The 24628-nt window shown below is 38.0% G+C and overlaps 1 protein-coding gene across 2 annotated transcripts in view; it reads left to right on the top strand.

Annotated features, from left to right (window-relative positions):
* Positions 1-8822: 8822 nt before the first annotated feature.
* The window catches only part of HTR1F (5-hydroxytryptamine receptor 1F), a 182938-nt gene continuing 167132 nt past the window's right edge, over positions 8823-24628 (top strand). For both annotated transcript variants that reach the window (XM_060770548.2, XM_060770547.2), the window contains exon 1: positions 8823-9056. The gene's annotated coding sequence lies outside the window, so the exon portion shown is untranslated. The remainder of the gene's footprint in view (positions 9057-24628) is intronic.

Below are 24628 nucleotides of genomic sequence, written 5' to 3'. Positions count from 1 at the left end.
CTAAGTAAACATAGACATACCCAAAACTACAGATTATTCTTGCTGAAAACACTTTCTAATGGAAGCTTACATATGAGACGATAATACCTGTCTCTTTACCATCATGACTAATAGTAAGATATTAGGCTCAGAAAATGATCTACCTGGGGCTACCCAAAATCCCATTGGTGTTTCTGAAACTGTGGTAATAACTACATCCCTGTGATAACTGAGGGTGTATCTACACTGTAGAATTAGTGCAATTTGACACCACATAAACTGGTATGGCTCAGTGAAATGGAATCATGGGAGCTATAGTTTTAAAGGTCCTTAGCCTTCTCTGACAAAGTATGCTAGCGCCTCAGAAACTGCAGATCCCAGATTCAATAGCATCATATCATGGCACATAAAATGTTGTCAAACTGCATTAATTCTACAGTGTAGAGCCAGACTTTATAACTAGATGTGGGGAGGGGAAGAAAATGCAAAACAGACATGGAGCTCTGTGCTTGGCATAAGCTAGTGATGTTGATGTCTTCCATCTGCACTGTAGATTGCTGTCCATTGACACAACAATGGCTCAATATTGTCTACACTAACTGACAATGACTTGTGGACAGGTGTTTTCCCAGCCTTATATGGAAATGCAGGGGACTGAAACTTGGATCTTCTGCACAAAAACCATGTGTTCTCCAAATAATCTTCTAGAGATCAAACACAGTAGTGCTTCAACGACATGTATCACTGCAGTCTCCCATCTGTTTATCTGTCCACCTACCTTTATATCTCACCTTTCTTCTAGTGGAATCAAGACAGTGTATTGCCCTCCTCCCCATATGGTGTAAAGGGAGCCCAAGATGGTTGATTGTATTCCAACCCTACAGATAAACCATTACTGACAGATAGCCACCTCTGTTTAAAAACCTTCCCATTTCATCATAAAAAGAATCCTATGTAATAGATACAGCTAAGAAGACTAAGATTATTTATTTATTTATGACATATTAATATCCCTTCCAGTATATATGAAACATACAATAAAATGACATTTAAACAGAATAAGCTGACAAATAACTAATTTAAGCAGGCCAAATGATTAGTTCAAAGACTTGAACCTGGATCTCTCCAGTCTCACTCCATCACCATGGTTTAGCAGGCTACATGAAACTCATTGGCCATTAATCATTGACATTTATTACAGTCATCTTGCAATGCTCTTGGAAGAATGTTAGGAGGACAAGCTGATATGCTATAGGGTTGCCAGGTGAAATAAGGACATGGCTTATTTCACTATCTGTAGTAGTTGTGTAGAAGAGGAATTTCAGGAAATGTTACTTGTCATGTAAGCAGCATCTGTTGAAATTCCCTCCTTTACACAGTTATTTAAAAAAAACAGGAATCTTGTCCTCATTTTACTTAGCAACTTCATACATAAACAACACACTCATCTGTAGTGGTTACTGCTATATTTTTCCACTGAGTTTGAAACTCGTCAAGACTGTCTTTAAACATTTTTGAAGGAGGTTTAACCCTTGTGTAGCTCTTAGCTTTCTGTTTGGATGCTAAAAAAGGATTGATGCCAAGGATAAATTTTCCCCCAAAGCAAATAACACTTTCAAAGGGATTTGTTTCCATAAAAAAGACATCAAAGGGAAGCAATACTGAATCCCCTTTACCTGCCTGCTACAAATCCAGTAATTATCTTAAATCATCCACATTCAATTTGATGCTGTGTGCATTCATCAAATCCTGTATATTTATTACAAATATACGTTTTTCACCAGAGCCAGTTTGGCTCAGAGTTTCCCACTAGTAGTAGAGGAAATATGATGAAGTCAAGGAAATACCAGAACCATCATTGGTCTACTCTTTGCCATTGGATATGGGTGGGGTGACAATTTCATTTTTAAAACTCATTTAACTCTTCTCTAGCCAAGCAAGATATGCCTGATCAGAACTGGGTTCCCATGTGAATAAAAAAAAATGTTCTCAGGATTAGATGCCACAAACACAACATATGTATAACCAGTTCTCTAATTCAGTGATTTCTTGTTTCAGTGCATTACTTCAGTGTTCCCAAACTCTGGTCTTCCAGGTGTTTTGGGCTTCAGCCCTCAGAATCCCAGATCATTGCCAAGGCAAATAAGGCTTCTGGGAGTTGGACTCCAAAACAACTGGAGGACCAGCATTTGGGAATCAAAGCACTACTGTTGTTGAACGATGGCATCCCTCTCCCCAAAAGTTTAAGAACAATAAGAGAACTTCAAACAAGAAGTGTGATTTTAAAAAAAGTTAAAAATATTTTCAGTAGTTTCAAAATGTTGAAACTGATAGAGGCTCCAAAAGAACCTAGCAGGAACTGTACCCTGAACTCTATCAAATCTAAACCCTTTAATAAATGTGTGAAACTGATATTTTTTGTGTAATTTGTATTGCTTGTATACTGTATCCATTTCTAAATGTATAAACTTGCATCAAATGTATTCTGAAGGCATCCACTGTCCCCGTGCCTGCTGTTTGCAAAAGCTCCTGAGAATGGAGATCACTACACAATTAACAAAGACCATTCTAGCGATCTCCCAAGCCAATCGCTTTGTGTACAGATGTGAACCAGACAATCCTTTTTGTCACCAAGATGAGCTTAAGATGTTTTCTGTTTAGACATGGCGAAAGCCTCATCAACCCCATGGAAGAGAAGGCTAAACAAACATGAAGACAGTTGTGTTCTGAATAGGTAGATGAGCCCCTGATTATTTAGTATTGCCACCCTTTGTTTTTTGGGTCTTTCACCTTTGTCTCTGTGGAACCCAACACTTAAGTTAATCAAGACATCATCTGCATATCCACATCATGCTTCCCTTTATTTCATGTCCTCCATGTGGGTGTCTTTGTAACAAACTGGGTCTTTGAACAAATCAACCATCAGCTGTCCTTCCCACCATGGGGATCTTCTCCTGGCTATGACACAGGGGAACCCCTGGGCAATTTCTGTGTAGATCATAGCGAATCAGGAGAGGGAGTGGGAAGTCTGCATAGCTGTCAGAACTGCATAAAATGTCTTGTGTTTTTCTGTGAATTTGTGCTTGTACCTTTTGAAGTGTGCTGCTTGTACTTGCATCCTTTTCGGCCAAATCGTAATACACTTCTGTAGCTTTGCTTTCAACCTACAGTGCCTGTCCTCAATCATGGTTGATCTGGTTTAGCAGAAGCTCACTGGGCATTGACCGCCTTCTCCATGGTAATAGCTGAAATCTTTACACTACTTCTAAAAGTAAGTAAAAACTGAAAAAAAGGTAGAAGTTATTCTATGAGATCACTGAAAGGAAGCAGGAAATGTGAAATATGGATTCAGTCCAATTGAATTAAGAATTCAAAGATTTGAAGTATCGCCTTAGCCTTTTGCCACAGGAAACTAAACCAGTCCAATTGACTAAGTGGTGCAGCCTTTGTTAAAGGTGTATTTTTGGAAACCTGGCAGAGGAAAACTGCTCAGTGTCTTATTGAAGTGATTCAGTGCACGCCCTCTTCATCTCTCTCTTTGCCTCTCTCTCTCTCTCTCTCTCTCTCTTCCGCCTCCTTTGTAGCTGAAAAAGAAAGTTTGGAAGAAAGATAATGCTAAATTTGCTTGGGAAAATAAAATTGGATTTTATTTTTGAGAGCCCCCAAGACTTTTAGTAATACAGGCCAATTCAGTCTCCACACTGGCAGAAAGCTTCCAGTAAAGGGGGGAACAACCATTTTAACAAAATCTCACCTGCATATCACCACACCATCTGGGTGACAGAAAAAAATGTAATATGCAGAAAACTATGTTCCCTGACCACCTCCTCATGCAACTTGCTGGAAAGTGTGATTTCTCCCCCTTCAGGCATTGCACATAAGAGAAACGGAGAATGTTATGCATCAGCAGGACTCAAGAAGTGGCATTTCTCATGCAGTTCACAGGAGAACAGATTTAGCAACTATGTAGAACGAAAGGGTGCAGGGGATGGAAAGATACAGCTGCCCTGTCCCTCTGGATCTACAATGACTGACCCCAAGGTAGAAGCTTGGCAAGAGAGAAATTGAGGAAGTAGAGCTGGATGAGTAGTTTCTCCACAGATTAATTAATTTGTTGAATATCCAATCTGTCTTCCAATGTGAGACCTTAAAAATAATAACATAGCTCAAAACCCAGCTTTAAAAAAAAATCGCACTCGTCGTAATAAAAGCCATTATAAACTATCCTGTTAAAAAACAGCAATAATTTAAACAGGTTAAAGGTGTTTTAAAACATAACAAATAGAAGCACTGTAGCACCAACTGACTAAAATACCTTTCTACCACAACCAGATAATAACAAATATTATGTCTAAATACCGTTGCCTACTGGCAGAAGGAGGTGGATCAGCCTGGGGCGCATCTACACTGTAGAATTAATGCAGTTTGCCACCACTGTAATTGCCATGACTTAATATTATGGGGTCATTGAAATTGTAATGTGGTGAGGTACCTGCACTATTTGTCTGAAAAGGCTAAACATATTGTAAAACTACAACGCTCATGAGTCCATAGGGCTGATCCATAGCTGTTTTCATATGAAGCAATTAAGGTTTTAGTCTGTAGTGACATCCTGTACTGGTTAGCTGAAATATCCATCTTTTTAAAAACTGAACTGAATTTCTTGCCATTTTAGTGTGTTTTAGCATTTTTAAACTTCTCTAATAACCATCATAATCATAATAATTTATATATGTATACCATCCTTGGAGCCCCCGGTGGCGCAGCAGGTTAAACTGCTGAACTGCTGAAGTTGAATCCAAAGAGCAGGGTGAGCTCCCGCTGTTAGCCCCAGCTTCTGCCAATGTAGCAGTTCAAAAACATGCAAATGTGAGTAGATCAATACGTACCACTCCTGTGAGAAGATAACGGCGCTCCATGTAGTCATGCCAGCCACATGACCTTGGAGGCGTCTATGGACAGTGCCGGCTCTTTGGCTTAGAAATCAAGATGAGCACCACCACCCAGAGTCAGACACGATGAGACTTAATGCCAAGGGGAAGCCTTTAACTTTACACTATAACGCCCTATCACCCCAAAGAGGCTTAGGGCGGTTTGGGCCTTCAGAGGGTTTAGGGGGGAGAGTAAAAGCTTGTCCTGAGATCCAACATCAATGCACAATTAATTGTACAAAGGACTCTCCTCCCACAATACTCCCCACCGTGCTCCTCACCATCCATTAATATTATGGGGACTGAGCTACAGGAAGACTGAGAGGCAGACAAATAAACTTGTAGTTATAAAACCATTACATGAAGCCATTAAAAAGAAGAAATGTTCCTGGGATGGGAGGGAGGGGGAGTGAAAAGCAGTAGGGATATTGTGATTACATTAAGAGTTGGAAGTTTTAAATGGAGATATAAAGCACACGCTGACAAACCGTTGGAGACTTATTGTAAGGCAAATTAAGGTATTTCAGATGTCTCATTATATAGTAAGGAAAAAGTGAGCATTTACCTAAGGTTGCACTGGAAGTATCTAAAGAGATTTACATGTAGCTGGGGAGAGATAAGGCAGTGGGTATTAAATGATTTGCTAGGTGGGAAAGACAGCATTATCTCTCATCTTTGGCACTTCGGGGGTTTCTGGTTCCTCTAAAGCAGTTATTGAAATTGTGCAGTCTGCTGGAGATTGTTGAACTGCAGCTTCCAACATTTCTTACCATTCCACTGGCCAACACATTTTGGTGCCGCAAATGTCAGCCCCGTTTCTGGGTATATTTGACCAGCTGATTCTAAAAATGGCACCAGTTTTCCCCTTTGATCTCTAGTTTTTGTAGAAACATAGCACATGCCATCTGGTCACCCATAAAAAACATAACCATATCTACAGAACTAGAGCTGGTGCAATTTTTTGAATCAGTGCCCCCAAATGACACCAGTTTGTTGTAACAAAATATAGTCCAATATTTGTGAGATTTAATGTACAAACAAGCATACAATTATGGGCTTTTCATATTCCTACTATGGTCAAATGTAGAATCAATTGAGAAACAGATGGCAAGTTAAACAGGTTTCCAAATCTTATATGGATAGATGTTAATCCTATTAACTACTTGCAGATAAGGCATGAAAAGTATCAGTATTAATTTTTGCTTGTTTTGTATACAATTAGTACAGTTTATTCCTCTGCTATTAAAATGTTTGGGAGATACATTCAGAATAGTCCCTTTGCCTATTTATTCTGTTCTAAAATGAAATTTATTCCCAAATAAACAATCAGAGATAGTCACATGTCTCGTTTTAGCATGAAAAAGTACAAAGGAATCCAGTATCACCTTTGGAACTAAATGAGAAGAAGAAACTTCTAGCATAGGCTTTGGTAGTCACTGTCCATTACAATATGCTAGGAATTACTTCTTTCTAGGTGCTACTGGAATGCAGTTTACCTGTCCGAATGCATCTCCTTTTATGAGCCAGTTAGGACACTAAGATCTACCAGGGAGGTCCAACTCTCGATCCTGCCAACTTCACAGGTGCAATTGGCGGGGATGAGAGACAGGGACTCCTTAGTGGTGGCCCTTCAACTGTGGAAGTCCCTCCCCACTGAGATTAGATTGGCTCCCTCCCTCCTAGCATTTAGGAAACTACTTAAGACCTGGTTGATCAAAAAGGCATTCAGTGAATGACAAGAGTTTTGAAATATGGAAATAGTTAAGATAACTTTAGGATCAATGCAAGAGTTAAATATTTTATGTTGTGTTTGTGATTGCTGTTTATGGTTTTATAGTTCTAATGATTTTAATCTATCGTTATTTTTAGTTAATTTGATATGTGATGTTTTATAGAATTTTGCCATGGATTATGTTGTGAACCATTTTAAGTCCCCCCCCCCCCCAGATGTGAGAAAAGTGGTATATAAAGACAATAAATAAATAAATAAATAAATAAATAAATAAATAAAGCCCTTTGGGTTCAATGGGACTGTTGTTGTTGTTGTTGTGTGCTTTCAAACCATTTCTAACTTATGATAATTTCAAGGTGAATCTATCATGGGTTTGCGTGGCAAAATTTATTCAAAGGGGGCATGTCTTGCCTTCCTCTGAGACTGAGAGCATTTTTTACCCAAAGTCACCTAGGGATTCCCATCACTGATTGGTGATTTGAATCCTATTCCCCAGAATTGCAATCCAATGCTCAATTCACTACACAGCTATATTAGAACCTACTCCCAAGCAAAAGTGTATAGGGAATTTCTGCTCCTTTACTATTTACTCATATAGAGCTTGAATATAGTATGCAGGGTAGTGTACTAAAATCTTATAATATTTTACAAGCAGTAGTAGAAGAGGTGCGGATCAGTTTGAAGATAATAGCCCAAATCCAATATTTGTTCTAACTCACAGCTAGGTTTAGTCCAGTGTTCTTTAGAGCTTTTTTTAATGGGGACTACATCTTACATCTTCCTGGGACACAACTGAAGGAAAGGGTGAAAGAAAAGATGGCGGAAGTAGAGAATAGAATGCCCTTTCAGGTGTAACTCCATTGATTGATTTGGATCTGGCCCTTATTCACGAGAGCTTTATTTATTTAGGGTCAAAAGCATTGCAAAAATAAATTTATAACTGATAAAATAAAGAGGTTACAAGCAGCTAAATAGCTTTAGTCCAAAAAGGGCAACAGCAACATTGTCTGTAGCTTTAAAAAATTCTTCCTCTGTGCATGAGGCAGGACATTGTGGGCAAGCATACAGATGCTGACATCTTTGTTCTGTTCCACAGTCGCACAAGGTGGGGGAATCTTCTAGGTAGTGCCACTTTGCCAGATTATCTTCTGATCTGCCAGCTCCACTCCTGAGTCTGTTGATGGACTTCCAAGTTACCTATTCTCATATTGGCAAAAAGGTACATAAAGCCTGTCCAAAATCAGAAACCACATCTAATTTTTAAACATACACATGCACACAATAAAAACTATATGTTTCAAGGACTTTTATTTGAAATGAAGGCATGCAAAAACATTGCTTGTGTACTGTGGACCTGTCGTTATAGTGGATATCAGGTATCAGTCCTGAGTATTCAGTAATTTTTATTTCAGTCACTTTCCAAGCTATCATTGATACAGAAATTGAGATCTCTCTCTCTAAAAAAATTACTCCGTTAGTGAGAAAAAAGTCTGATATTAACTGACATGGTAAGTTTCTGGATCCCAGCTCACATGAAACGGATAATATTACAACTGTGTGAGTATAGATGTGGGTTTACTTTTAAAGCTATTATTAAGAAGAGTTTTGAAAGAAAGGAGGAGCAAAAGGGAAAGTGAACAAAATGCAAAATGAATTCTGATTCAGGGCCTTCCACACAGCCCTATAACCTAGAATATCAAGGCAGAAAATCCCACAATATCTGCTTTGAACTGGGTTATCTGAGTCCACACTGCTATATATTCCAGTTCAAAGCAGATAATGTGGGAATTTATTCACCTGTGTGGAAGGGGCCTTAGATACTGACCTAAGCATGATGACTCTATGTCCTGCACTAAAGTATCTTTATTCATAATGCTTACTATGGATGACAGTGTGATATTGGAATTTGTGATAAGGATGAGACTAGATAGAATTGTATTACTTGAAACGTTCGGAACAATCCCTTATCATTAGATGTGAACCTTCATGCATTCCACATAACACACTATACTTCGTAGAGTTATTCTCAATGGAAGGAGGAAAGTTGCTTCCAACAGCCCTTCTGGGATTTCCAAAAGATTTGCAAATGACTTAGGAACCTATAGGGTTTGATCAAGCAGTCATTTAAATATCCAGCAGGTGGCAGTGACCAAGCCGATTTAGGCTTTTCCGAAGCTGTTCGACAATAGAAGCAGCAGCAAGTGCCGACAGCATCTGCTGAGCCAGAGAGTCGTGTCTTGGCTGCTTTTGCTGCCTCACTTCACTTCGGTTGCTTCTTACTGAGGCGCCTGTCTTTGGAGTCTGGACTATTATTACACATACTACCTTTGGGGACTCTTGAACTTGGCGTTGACTGGAGATGGCTAAAGTATGGATCCTTTCCCTGGCATGGGTTGAGCAGACATAGCCTTCAGGTGAGACATGCATGCCTCCTACACATACTTTGTAGCCTCTATCTTTTTGTGGTTTTACTTATCATTTGCCCAATTCAAATCCACCTGTCTGCACAATGCTGCTTTCAGCTAAGTTGTTATATCAGAAAGATGATAGGGGATGATGGTCATGATTGTTTCCGGTTAGCATTGAGGCTGGTGCCTTGGAATTGCCTCCAAGTTACTGAGATTCAGGATGATCAGAAGCACCAGAGGACAAGGCTTTTAACAGTTATGATAAAAAGGGAGTTGTGTTTACTGAAGCCTTTCTTCTGCTTATGAAACTGTAAAAGAAGAAGTTGTATCTGTCAAAATGTACCTTCTCTATTCTTTTCTCTCTTTACATAATAATTAATGGTATGAAATTCCTGTCTTTTGTTTCTGCTGCTGAGGTGGGTATAGGATTTTGAAACAAGGAAAAAAAGAACTCTTGGAAGCCTAATTGGTTCTCTGGAGAGTAGGGAGAACAACATTTTATAAAATAAGCAGGGATTTGAAGTATGTGTTATCTTTACTACCTTTTCCCAGAAGCATTCCTCAGTCTACTACTGGAGCTTTAGTTTTTGCTCATTTTTATTTTATAGACAAAATAGAGTGCATGTATATGTGGGCATGAGTCCCACACAACTCAAGGAGATACACTCCTTGAGCAGGTGTGTATAGAGCTACTAGTCCTGAGGGTAGGGTGCAATATTGTCATGGTGTTTATATCAATATCCCAAAAGCAAAGCCTGTTGTTATTCCATAATTTGAAATATGGCATTCCTACAAGAATGGGCACAGAAATATTTTGTTCTCTGGAACTCTCTGCCCCAGAGTGTGGTGAAGGCTCCTTCTTTGGATGCTTTTAAGCAGAGGCTGGATGGCCATCTGCCGGGGGTGCTTTGAATGCGGTTTTCCTGCTTCTTGGCAGGGGGTTGGACAGGATGGCCCATGAGGCCTCTCCCAACTCAATGAGTCTATGATTCCCAAGGATTCTGTTTAATTCTTCTTACTCGTCTTACACTACAAATCTCTTTCTGTTGTATTGAAATGGAGAGGAAAAAGTTTGGCTCTGTTTTTGTTTTTGTAACCTTAAAGTTCTTTGGCTCTAGATTCTTAACAAACTTCTTTCTCCTTGTAAAGATCCCATAACGGCATCTCCTCCACCTCTCTGTGGTGTTCTGGTGTACTTTGTGCTCCCTAAGCGTAGGATGTTCAGCACACCTCCTTGTGCTGAAAGTCAGCAGAGCTTCTTGTCATACAAGGGAGCAAATATGAGAAGAGATTGCTCTTTCCGATGTTCTCAGACTGGTTTCATGTACAATGAATGAGCTGGATATTTCCTTTTGTGTACTCTGTTTCTTTCCATAGCTGGCTGTTTGGATTACTTAATAAACTGTCATCATATTAAAAGGAAAATGAATTTTATGGAGGGAAAGGCAAACGTAACCACCTGACAACCCGCCTACAAATTTTAAAACACAATGGAGCCTCTTTAAAAATAATGTCCTTGAACCACTGCAGTTGTAATTAGTTCTGCTGTGTGTTCCTTGATTCTTATTGCTGAAGCAGAGTGGTATGTAAGGTGGCTGTGACTAAGCTATTTTGCCCACAGGTTTCAATAAATTACTGGAAAATCATTGGTTTTTTTCTCCTAGACAACTTTTAATACAGTGTTTCAAAATGTTTGGTTTTCCATTTCAAAACTGCACAGAAGGCTTTTGGATTTGGTTCAAAGTGACCTGGCAACATCCTTTTGAACTCATCTGCTAGTGCTGTACTTTGGCAATGTTTCTAATATCTAGCTTGTCCACGCGAGAATCACAGTAAGGCTAATAAATCATATATATTATATCCTCTTGAAATTACTTGTTTCTGATAATACTAGCCTAGATTTCTCACCGTCCCTTAAAGGAATCATACACAGACACATACATTAGGGAACATCATATCTTTTCAACCTGGAAAATATCTGAAATCTGGTGAATACTCAGACAAAAATAGAATTGTTGATATTCTAAATAAAACTGTAGGCAGCAGTCACTGGTGAGCTGCCCATGAAATCTGCATTCATGACATCCATATGGTATTGATAGCAGTCATTTGTATAACCTAACAGTGAATGCCAAATCTAGACAAGTGTAAATATTCACTGAATTGTGGGCATCCAGTGTGCAGGTGTGTGAGAAAGAAGGAGAGGGAAGAGAGTGAAAGTGAAAGAGTAAGAACAAAAACAAAGGTAATGCTGTTGGGCCATAGGTGGGGGTTGGTGGGGGATATTTGACCCTTTCAGAACCCATAAAATGCCACAAATATGCACAAACTTTCAGGATCTCAATAACTTTTCATCAGGATAGTCATACAAAAAATAGATAATAATGCAGACAAAGAGTAAAGCTGTTAGATCAGCTATTGCAACCTTGAGGCCTGCCTTTAAATCTCAGTCTCAAGGTGAGGACTGCAGAGTGAATAACTCTGTGGTAGGCATAAGATAACACCTGGCAATACATACTGGGATGGAGGAGCAATGGAAAGCCCTCTCCAGAATTAAGAGGGTCACACTCAATGTGAAAATTCCATTGATATTTACAAAATAAAAAAGTCTTTTCCCCCCTTTTTCTCTTAGCTCTTAAAAACTGTTTTGTCCCATATCCTACTTCTTTGAGTAGCCAAATCATCCTTGGTGTTTTCAGCCTAATGGAACTTGCACATTTTTAAAGCTCTTGGTGCTTATTCACTCTTCTTATTCACAAGTCAGCTAGTGTTTTCCATATAGTTAATAATTTAAGTCTAGCCATTCTTATCCTTGGACAAGAAATCTGCTTCTAGTTTTGTGCTTTCAGCTTTGCACTTTATTTGGCTAAAGACAAAATGGTATATTAGGAAATGGTTTGTGAAGTTTCTAGTCATGTTTCTTAGAAGTTTGAGAGCCTGATGTTTGCACAGAAATCTCATAGGAAAATAAGGTATTCCAAGATTTTTTAGGAACAACAATTACGGTAACAATCAACAAGGCTCCTGTATAACACAGGTGGCATGTCTCACCACTTAATTTCTCAGCAGCCCACTTCTTTAAGTTAAATTAGTTATTTAACCCATAAGATGATTGCTACAATGATGACTAAGAAATGAATGCTGTATATGCTAAGTGTAACAACCACTTTGGGTTGGAAAAACCAAAGGTAAAGATAATTTTGGTTGTACTTGTTGGTCTGTTGCAGAGGAGAGAAAAAGAAGAAAGGAGCTAAGTAAAAAATGTTCATGGAATTCTTTCATTGGAAACACAACTTTGGTATCTTATTTTGTTAAACTAAAACTCCCAGGTAGACTGAAATAGTGATGCAACTGGATGATTTTAGGTCATAGAATCACAAAGTTGAAAGATTCTGGACTAATGAACCTCAGTTCTGTTCAGTTGTAAAGGACAAAATATTTCTTCTTCTACTTATGCCACTATTTGTGCATCCCTTATATCTTGGAATTCAATAAAGAAAGTGCACTTAACCAAAAAAGGAAAGAAATCACTTTTTAAGGTGTAGTTTTTTTTCTTCATTTCAATAATAATAATAATAATAATAATTCTTTATTTGTAACCTGCCCTCTCTCCCTGAAGGGACTTTGTCATGGCACTCTCACGACTACAGTAATAAAGTAGAGTTTGCTGCTCTGGTGGTAAATACAATGTTCTTTTCAAAAATGATCATGATGCATCTTATGTGGAAGACACAATTTTTGCTGTTTTGGTTGAACTAGCTAACAAGGGTTCCCCTTCCCTCTCAAGATGAATGGATAATAGATAGAGATAGATAGATAGATTGATATGATATGACATCTCTTAAAACTAAAAAGAACAAAATTACCTTCTGTTATCATATAAATGCCCCCAGCTGGCTCTCTCAATTTAAAAAAAGTCAGGAGAAAGAAAAATATAAAGCAGCAAGCAAAGTCAATCAACATTGACCCAGATACTGATACCTGCGTTATTTGCCACTATTGGCATCACCTATTGCTCTCTGGGTGATCATTCGCAGTTTCCCTGGCTTGTCAGGACTTTGATCTTGAGGTTCAGCTCTAGAGTCAGTCATTTTGCCTGAAAGATGACTTCTGCAGTTTATCTCACTTGAATAAGACAGTGCAAGATGTTGGTTGCGATATGGAAGATTATAGGTTGAAGCGCGTTGAGTATATGCCCTTCTGAAGAAAAAACTTTGCTCTGTTGGTTTTGGAATGAAACAAATTGATAAACTATTCTTTCTTTGAAATCAAGTTCCACCAAACTGTATCAGTATTAATTCATATAAGTCACATTCCAAAGCTGAGTACTTTCTTAGGTCATTTAGTCTCCCTTATTTCCGTTAGGTATGAGTTTGCCTTTACAGCGTGGGACAAATCCGAATTGGTGCAATTGTTCCCATTGACTGTTCTTTCAAAATGCTATACAGTCCATATCATTGCCACTCAAACCATCATCTTAAGCAGGTGTCATAGCTGATTATTCAATTTCCATGAATGATCAAAGGTTGGCAGCATTCATATGTTATTTCAGCTCTGTGGCTAATACCAAAATTCTGCAAGAGCTGATAAGAGACAGCTGTGCATCATTAACTTCACTAATATGAGCAATGATATCTTCCTGAGTCAACTCAAATTGTGGAACATCTCCCCTCCATTTTAACAAATATGCTGAGCTACATCTTCATTATCTTGGGAGCATTTTTATTAAGCCTGTAGTTTGAAATTATTATTGTTATGTGTCTTCAAGTCATTTCAACCCTGAAGACCCTAAGGCAGAGTTTTCTTGGCAAGATTGGTTTAGAGAGGAATTGCCTTTGTTTTGTTTTTTTCTGAGGCAGAGAGAATGTGATTTGCCCAAGGTCTCTTAGTGGGCTTCCATGGCAGAACGAGGATATGAACTGTGTCTCCAACACCCAAACCGTTACACCACACCAGCTCTACAGAGTCAACTAGATCATATCCATATTGTTACAACAAAGTGTTATTTCTTTGATTAAAAGAAAGTGATGATAATAGTCGAGGAGGAGCAACTCTTTTATTTGTTAACAATATTTCAATAGGGTGACCTTAGGCTTTTTTGAACAATGGTGCTATTTGAGAGAGCAATTGAAATATTGAGATGTTATTCCAAAAAAAAAAAAAAAAAAAAAAAACCTCCTTGTTCAGAGAACTATAAGTTGTAGTTCAGAGAACAAGACCTTAATTTTATGTTCTGGCTGCTGGTTGGAGCTTGATTCTTATGTGCCTTAAAGATTACTCAACTTATTTTGATTCTTTCATAGGGTTTTCTTGGTGATTTTTTTATGAGCAGGTTTGCTTTTGCCACTCACTGAGGCAAAGACAGTGTGACAGTGGGTTTCTATAGTTGAATCAGGATTCAGACTGTGGCCTCCCATAATCCTAGTCTGACACTCAGACAGCTATACCATGCTAGTTCCTGATGAGTTTACAGGTCAATCTAAAGATGCAGCACCATGGACAGCTCACACAAGCACTTTGGTTTGTGATGCTCTGGAGCTCGGCTCTCTTTTACACCTCTTCTCCCAGGCTGCTTTACCTGGCCTGAACTCTTTCCCATAAACTGGAAAGCATGAAAGCATGGGTGGGCAACTGCTAGGACTGGGTGAGATTTACCCTGGGAGCAAGGGGAGAGGCAATAGGATTCTAGAGGACTCGACAATTTGTGCCCCGTAAAAACTGTCTTTTGATATATCAAAACCAGCTGTCAAATGAGCAGCAGCCTTCCCTGAAGCCTATATAGGATGCAATTGGATCTTGCATGATTTTGGAATGCTTAGGGCATTTTTCAAAACCAAGTGACCAGAGTCAATTCTTTCTTTTTTTTAAAAAAATATATAATAATCTGTGTTTGGATCTAAAATAGACAGAGGGGCAGAATGAAATAAAAGAATCATTCGACACCCTTAAAAAACATGAGAGGGATTTAAAGTTCATATTCAGGATCATGACAACACATTCCCATTTAAATGTATTAATATAGATTTGTATGTTTTAACTACCTGTATGTACTCAAATCTAGTACACCATTTTCTGCCTCGGCTTGATGGAGGGGGGCACCACTTCGCCTTAGCTTTCCAGATAGGAGGATAAGGAGAATGGGGCAGCACAGGCACCTTTTGGTGTAGGATCCTAAAGAGCCCTGAAATGTAATGCATATCTCCCTTTTGGCTAAGCAATGAAGCCAAGAAAGATGCACATTACATTTGAGTAAATACAGTATATTTTCTTTGTTTAACAAATAAGCTACATTGACTGCCAGTTTTGGAGAGTAGCCAAATATGATGATGATGATGATGATGATGATGATGATGATGATGATAAAAGCAGAAGCAGCTTGCCTATGGAATGATCCTATGGAACATCCTGGGATTTCCTACAATGTAACCCTATAAGATTGTGCTGTACTCTACAGCTGTGAAGGTGGTAGAAAACATCATAGTCCACCAATTTCATGAGTTGAAATAACTTCTCTAATGACACAATAGTTTCCTTTGAAAATTCAAATCCATAGGTTTGAATTTAAAAGCCAATGAAAATTTCCCCTCTTTAAAATCATATTTTTTAAAAATTCCACAATATTTTGTCTTCTGGAAGATATTTAAATGAGATCTTAAACAGGTTATGAGATGCCACTATAGATAATAAATGGTGACAGTCATTACATATTTTTTTTTGTCATCAGTGACAGCTCTACAATTTTGTTGTGCAGAAGATGAAATGAAAATTGTGCTCAGTAAAAGAGCTTCACAAAGCATGCTGAAATCCAAAATGCATGAAATCCTCCATAACAGTAGACATTTAGAGGAAGGAACATTATATCTGAGAGCTGGTAGAGAAATTGTATGTCTGCTAGATGGAAAAATAGAATATCTACAAAGGGTTCATGAAGGTATAATGAAATATAACTTTATGCACCTTTTTGGGGGGGGGGGGTGTTGTTTATTTATTCTTGCATACCAAATCCCACTGCTGGATCACAGTACAAATATTTCAAAATGTGCACATGGGTCCCTGGAGAAATAGATAAAACATAAAGTTCTGTAACTGACCCATGTACATTGCCAGGTAAAGGGCAAAATCCTTCCACTACATTTCACTTACTGAAACCTGCTAGACTGATGGTTGTACCTCACTTCAACATGGCAATGAGATAGCTTCTACCTTCTCACCTGAAGGTTGCACTTTAGTTGAAGGGATACAGGACAAATTTCTTGAAGCTCATAATTTTGACTTCTCACATACAGGAAGGACCAAGCGGTTACCACTAATGCTCATCCCTCAGCATCTACCACCTAAAGTCGTTCTAAGTTTAATGGAAGATCAACTCCTGTCAAATTCTCTCTCTCTACCATATTATGACCATGCAATGCTGAGCAAGTCTTAAGTCTGGTGGTGAGCAGGGGCTCATATTATTAACAGGAGAAATGGTGGGTGTCAGCTCACTAAGCATTTTTCTTAATATTAGTCATTTTTTCTGAATTAATCTTTGAAAGGAAATTTAAAAGATCCAACAAAATCTTTCTCATTTCATTTTCTCCTATTAGGCTTTGGATTTCCCAATGAAATAGGAATGGATAACCTCCAGAAATCCAGTGACCAATCCCATGATCGTTCCGTTCCATGCACCTATTTGAATCCTGCTAGTGTCTTTCTCATGTGTAAATGGAAGCTTTAGAACAAACTGTCCAATGCTTTAATTCAGTTTAGGATCACAGAAATTGAGTTGCCCTTGCAGATATGGGATCTCAGTGAGTATCTATCTGCTATTACTGAAACTAGTTTCAGTTTTTCCTTATTTACACATTGGTTTTATGACATTATTATTCAACACAAGGGCTTTGCAATGTTCATGTATAATTCAGCCACTGCTTCCCAAAAGTGAAAAACAGAAGTGTGAAGAAGTCCACCTCCAGTATTAAAAACAGTCAGGGCTGAGGATAAGTTAAACAACACATTAGATGATGCCATGTTTTAAAAGAAAATTGTAACTCCTGGTCCACATTTTGAAGAAAAGTGGAATATAAATAAAATGTGTTGGTGGGTGAATTGGAAGAAACCATCAAGATGATATTGGGCTGAAGCTTAGTTTTATTTATTGGTGACCCTTATTTTCATTTGGAAAAGAAGAGTCGCTGAGAACAATTCTAAGTGGTTACTTCTATAGAGAGATGACACCATTCATTTCCTTCCTATTTGCTACTGGTTCTTCATTAGCACAATGTCCTTACATAACTATATTGATCATGTGTCACCCAAATGAAACTCAAGGACAGGAAGCAGTACTGCTAAAACATGGCACTAGTTGTCTCCTATTCTGGGAGGTACTTTTCCTCCCACTTCTTGTGACTGGGCAAAGCAGTTGCCTGGAGATAGCCTAGCTCTTCATTCCCTTTGCCAGAAAGGACAAAGAATGAGCAGGCAGATGAGTCACAGGCAGTTGACTTTGCTGTTTGGAGATGCTGTAATCACAGCTGTCATCTAGTAGGGGACAATGGGCTTTCTTCTTCTGAATAATCTGTTGTATTTGATTCTCATCATGACTGGCAGGAAAACTGCATGTCTGAGTTTCTACAATTAATAGAAAAAGACAGCAACCAATGCGCTTATATAGCACTCGAGTATTCAAAGAATTTCACATGCTATTACCAACACAAGCCTGACAAAGACCTCATTCAGTAAACTAGTATTGGTTTCTCCAAATTGAAGAGGCTATAGAAATCAACTTGAAAGATTATCTCATTCTCTATCTTCTTTAAAGACAGGATCTCATGCAAAGAAGACAATTCTACAAGCAACAGGAGTATTTTCCCCCATTTCCCTAAGCTCTATCTGATGACAATTTAAGGCTATAGAAGCAACCCACCAGTTTTTACCTAGTGATGACGAAGGACTTCTTCACACAACCCTTTTGGGCTGCAATTTCTGGCACAAGGGAAAGCATGCAGGGTGGTTCATGGCATCCCGTATGCCCTCCCTCCTCCCCTCATCACATGGAGGGGATGGGGTATTGGCACCCTTTCCTTCCCCTCATCAGATGGCAGAAAGGGCAGCAACATGTGGCAATGCACATTGCCCCACTGACCTTTCTGCCATCACACTGGGAAAATTATTTTTATTTCTTTACCATATTTATACCCCATTCTTCTCAACCTCGAAGGAGACTCAAGGTGGTTTTACGCATAGCCAATTATTCAGTGCCTTAAAAACAACACACAATTAAAATAAACATTTAAATTAAGATCAAAATTACTACATATTATACCAGTTAAAAATATTACATCCATTATTAAAACCACACCATCCATCGGAACTGCCCGAAATACACTTTCCTCCTCATAGTTGGAAGATAAGTGTGCAGGGCCTGCTGTGAGTTATGTGATGGAGCACAGCAGGCCCCATCCTTACCATGAAGCAAAGAAGCAAAATGGCAAAAATACAAAGAGGTGGGTAGTAAGAACTGGTGGGTTGCTTCTATTGCCTTATATTGTCATTGGACAGAGCTAAGGAAAATGGGGGAAATCAACTTATTGCATGTAGAATCATCTTCTTTGCATGAAATTATGTCTTTAAAAAAGAGAGAGAATTTACTTACCCCATCACACAGGATTACCTCCTCGTGCTTCAACCAAATGCTTAGCAGAGACCCAAGGCACCATTGTTAAGACAGATACTACATCTGGGCACCTTTATTTCCCACCCCATCCCATTACTCTAGGGAGACCCAACACACTGTTCTGGGATATTTAACTTTACCCCTCAATCCCATTAATCTAGAGGAGACCCAAGCACTGTTTTTAAGAACACCCTTTCATCCATGTCACTGACACAATTCAACATGGTCAAATCTGACAGATCCCATCCCACATGTTTAAGCACTTTCTCCTGTTTCCATCAGGAGCTCAGAAGATGATTTCTCCACAGCTTCAGTCATAGTCCACCCTCTCCCCCCTCCATTTCTCCACACCTCTGACACAGTTCACTGATGAAACATCACTGATGACAGCCAGAAGTCCATCTGCGTCCTATGATGGGCTCCATGGTACTTCATCTATAAACTCTTTTTAAAATGTGTAGAAATCAGGGGAAGTTACATGTGATGAAGTCCTTAGTCAATATAGACTAGCATTAGTAACTTAATAATATGTGTGCATGAACTTTCAAGTTGCCTCTTGATTTCACAGGATTTGTTAAGTCAAGGAATATTCTAAGGTGATATGCCATTGCTTTCCTCTAAAAAACAACCCATAGCATTTGCTATTCCTGGTTGTTTCTCCATCCAAGTATTATCAATCCTGACCCTGCTTAGCTTCCAAGATCCACAGGATTTGGTGCCTTCTGGGTATTTAGGCCCGTAAGGACCTTTTCCCCCATTTTACCTGCTTGATTTGTTTGTGCTTTAATCTTTTGGCTTGTTTTAAGGATGGGATATATATGTGCTCTGTATATTGCTATATAGTCATGGCACTGATTTTTATTGACTAAGTTTTCGCTAATCATGCTTGTGGTGTAAAAACTTTGTTGTCCACATGTTTAAAACTTTATGTTTTTGTTGTCATCCTTGTTTTATCAGTACTGAACATCTCTGGAAGAAACTAATAAAAAGTGCTGTACAAAAGGATAAATGGGAAAACAGGGAAAACAATAAATCAGATTACAGTAGAGGTATCAAAAATATCCCCAGACAGCACTATCAAAATGTAATAAAATTTAAAAGAAGCAGAAATGAATATTTAAAATTCCCCATTAAAAGCCAGGTGAAATAGAAAATCAATGACAAGTTGATGGACCATGAATGAAGGGCATTCTGTAATGTGCCATTACCATAAAGAAGGTCCAGATGGCTATTTACAGCCTATACCACTGTTATTACTATTCTTGTTTTCTATGCATGGAAGTACCTCACATAAATTCTTCTGATATTGAGTACTGTATATTTTAAAAGTTTAGTGGTTTTTCATTGTCCTTGTATTCAGTGAATAAATCTACATAGAAGAGGCATTAGTGTATGTTGATACATGCAGGTTTTCCATGTGGTTAGATGGAGGAAATGGAAGGGCATTGGGAGTATCAAGAAATATAGTGAAGGGAAGTTAGAAAAAAGTAGGACTCAAAGAATCAATAGCTGGTGGAGTTACATAATTTCAAAAGAAGCTCAAGATGAAAGTAAGAGAATCAATGTCACATATAAAAAAGGAAGTATCTGAAACTGAATGAAGCCAGGAAAAGAAAAAGACTATTGAGACTCTCAGCTCCAGTCAAATAATATAGGATGTCTGTGGAATATTCTCTATTTTCCAAGAACTGTACAAAAGGAATTATTCTTGGAGTAGAAGTATTTTGTGTTCTAGATCTTCAGATGTTCATAGATATGGCTTGGCTTGAATATAGTCACTTAAATGCTTATCCTTATAGGCATTAGCAAATTGTTGTTATGCCAGTTTTCAAATAATAACGGCTTTGTTTGTTTTTCTACATATCTCATTCTTAAGATTATTAAGTAAAACACACAGAGTTTATGACATAGCAATGGTCAATGGAAAGATGTAGGGTGCTCAAATCCACACAGAACTATGCAAAAAAAAAAAAAAACAGCTTGATGTCAGGTTTATTTCTAAACAAAACCAGCATAGTTATCCTCATATTTATTTTCTATTGTCAAACAATTTGTAAGAACTTGGCAACGTATAGAATAAGAACTGTATCTTTTTATTTTCTGATCTTTTTTTTTTACATTGAATGATAACTGGCAGGAAATGTGGAACTTTTAAAAGGTGAATTGACAGCAACAATTTTCTTTATTTGAAAACAGCAGTCCAAACCCAAAGACCTGTTCTTTATGTTCCATTTTTTGCACCAAAGTGTTCCTGTCCCCTTTCAGACTCTTTGTACATCTTAGTAGCTGATTCTGAACTTCATTGGCTCTTTAGACTGATTTCTGATGTGGTACAAGAAAAGGGAAAACAACAATGCCTCTTAGTACAACCAGAATTACTTAGGCACACACACAAAGGTCTTTGGAATCTTCAAGACATTTCTCACAAACCCATTGGTAAAACATAATTATTGTGTAACTGAAAAATGTTGCTATATAAACAATTAAGTCCATGGTCTCTCCAAGTAAATGAAGATAGATAGATGATAGATAAATATTTACCCAAAGAGGACTCAGGGTGACTCACAACAAAGGCACAATTTGATGTCTTGAATACATATAAAGATAAAACAACATATACTTTAAAATCACACAATTAAAACATATAACTTAAAACAATTACTTAAAATCACGGAGTCCAAAAACATATTCCAGGATCTATTCCAATTCTCATTTGCATTGTTCATTATTGCACTGAAATGTCATTGTTGCACTGGGAATCATTGTGCAAATGCTTGGTCCCAGAACCATGTCTTCACTTTCTTCCTGAAGGTCAAGAGGGAGGGAGCTGATCTATTTTCCCCAGGGAGGCAGTTCCATAGCCAAGGGCAGGGCCTCCCCGGACAATCTTAACTTCATAGGGGGAGAAACATTTGGACAGGTAAGCTGGGCCGGAACCGTTTAGGGCTCTATAGGCTAAAGCCAGCACTTTGAATTGTGCTTGGTAGCAAGCTAGCTAGATAATAATCTTTATTTGTATCCCACCACCATCTCCCCAAAGGGACTTGGGGTGGCTCACAGAAGCACTCCAAGTGCCACATGCAAACAACAATACATAAGTATAACCACAATGACATAAGTATAATCAATAGCCCATAAAAATATCATTGATAAAATTATATAAAAAAATTAAATTATACAATTCCTAAAACACAGTGGAACCTGCTGGCCGGCTATCTGTCATAACAATCAATCAAAGTGCAGGCCAGTACTATTGATTCATCACACTGGACATGGATTTCTCAGGATCAAAGACCTATCTTGATAGAGATAGATAAATAGATGGATGGATGGATGGATGGATGGATGGATGGATAGAGCATTTGTTTGTCAACTGGTAATTTCTAACTCAAAAAGTTCTTTGTCTGTTTCTTGATTTTTATTCTGTAATTTTGATATAAAAGAAGTAAGTAAACAAGAATAAGGCAGAGCAAGTGTCCACAGTCCACATGCTACTGAAATAAAATTCCTTAACATTTAATTTGCTTTGTTGAATAGATATACCTATTTTCCTTCTGTTGACTTACAGTGACCCCATGAATTTCAAAGGTTTTATTTAGGCAAGGAATACTGAGAGGTGATTTTGCCAGCACTTCATAGTTATTGGCCATTTTCCACCTAAGGACTAACCCTGCTTAGTTTTCAAGATGAGATGGAATCTGGTCCCTTTGTTAATCCATTTTGAACTGCCTTTTTGTGAAACTGAATAAAAGTTGTATGAGCATAAGGTTTGCTACTACTTTGCTTCACCACTAAGAAATGTGTGTCACTTTGCTAACAGGGAAATTCAGATTCATCACGTGAGTATAGGAACTATAATATGAGCAACAGATTTTTAGAGATTTCCTGGCAAATTTCAATCAAATGAAAGAGCAGAAAGAGATTTAAGTATCTTAAATTACAAGCTGCATTCTTTAATATAATGAAATCATTTTCATTTTAAATACAACATAGAATTTATTTTTATTTTCTTTTAATAATGTCAAATACAGGTTAACACTGAACCCTGAGTAAAATGATTTCATTTGCCCTGGCACATTTCAGTCACATTATTTAGAAACCTGTAGAAAATATCCAGATTATTTTATATATATATATTGGGCTGTATGGCCATGTTCTAGTAGCATTCTCTTCTGATGTTTTGCCTGCACCTATGGCTGGCATCCTCAGTGGTTTGTTCAGAGGTGTCTGAACAAACCTCTGAAGATGCCAGCCACAGATGCCAGCAAAATGTCAGAAGAGAATGCTACCGGAACATGGTCATCCAGTCTGAAAAACTCACACTAACTCAGTGATTCCAGCCATGAAAGCCTTCAACAACATATCCACATGATTTCTTGCAAATTACTGAGAAAGTTCATGGTTCTTTAGCTGATAGTAAAGTTCAGAGACTCATTGACCAAAAGAGTCGTTGAACTGTAAGTTTATGTCCCTGCTGTGTGAATCGATTGCCAATAAGGAGTAGATCTAGCAATCTGCTTTCTTTATTAGAGCTCTTTTGAAAAATAAATTCAAGACATTTTGCACTGTGAATTCCTATTGGAAAGCTATTGATCATTTTAGTGTAGCAAGCTAGTAGTCATTCAGACCCAATCTGGAATGTTTCTACTATCTCACAGATAATCATAAAACATTATTATTTTTCTGAGCTATTATACCTAAAAAAAGTGGTCCTTTAAGAAAGACAGCAGGAGATGTTGCCACTTCATTTCTAACCTGGAACACTGCAACTAATGTGTGTAGTAGTGTGTAGTAGTGGTTTAAATGTTGAGCTACGATTCTGCAGAACAGAGTTGAAATTCCCACTCAGCTGCAGAAAACCACTGGGTGAACATAGGCAAGTTACTCTCTCTCAGCCTAAGAGAAGGCAATGAACAAACCTGCTAAGACAACCTTATGATAGGTTTGCCTTTGAGTCACTATCAGTCATAAAAGACTTGAAAACAGACAAGAACACAATTATTTTATAATAGCTTATTTTTTAAAGCTGAAATTATTCCTACATGGCAGATAAACTAACTGAAGTTTGGAACAGTATAGCTGCCATTTTTTATTGGTGCCATGTATTTATTGTATAATGCCTAATTATTCAAAACGTGCAGACTTCTTTCATAATTTTAAAAAAATCAAAGTGGTATCGCAAAAAGTTATATCTATACTAGAGAATTAATGCTGTTTGACACCACTTTAACTGCCATTGCTATAGAATCATGGGAGTTGTCATTTAAGGTAATGTTTTTCTTCTCTGCCCAAGAGTGTTGGTGCCTCACCAAACTTCAGCTACCATAATTCCATTGAGCTATAGCGATTAAAGTGGTGCCAAATTGCATTCATTCTACAGTGTAGAAGCACCTTAAGTCAAGGATGGGAAAGCTCTCATCCCAGATGGATTTGGGAGTTGCAATTTAAAACAGTGGGTGGGTCAAAGCTTTCTCGTCCCTAATCCAAGTAAGAATTTTTTAAAAGCAGTGACATCATATGAAATGACTCGTTCTTGCCTATACAAAACGCTGTTGGTGTTCTATCTTGTACACCAGTGGAGTAAAGAAAAAGTGTGTATGTGAACACATTATATTATAGATCCTTACTCAGCTATAAATACAGTTTAGCACATTGTCATGGACAAGCAACTTGCTGTGTATTCCTGCACTATTGGAAGAGAATATTTATAACCTTTGAATGTTTTTCAACTATACAGTAATTCTGTTACTCTATATTTGGGATTGGAAACTACATCTTTCAAAACTACTCTGCATGTATCTGGGAACATTCTGTGAATAGGCTACTGAAGAAAATTTACTAATTTCAGACCTGCAGTCATAACCAATGCAGTTATGACCATGTAACAACCATAACCAGCAGTGTCAAGGACTCTCAATTATGT

This window comes from Anolis sagrei, chromosome 3 (genome assembly GCF_037176765.1).
Source record: "Anolis sagrei isolate rAnoSag1 chromosome 3, rAnoSag1.mat, whole genome shotgun sequence".
NCBI lineage: Eukaryota > Metazoa > Chordata > Lepidosauria > Squamata > Dactyloidae > Anolis > Anolis sagrei.
The sequence above is the reverse complement of the archived record's forward strand: the minus strand, read 5'-3'. Positions and strand labels throughout refer to the sequence as shown.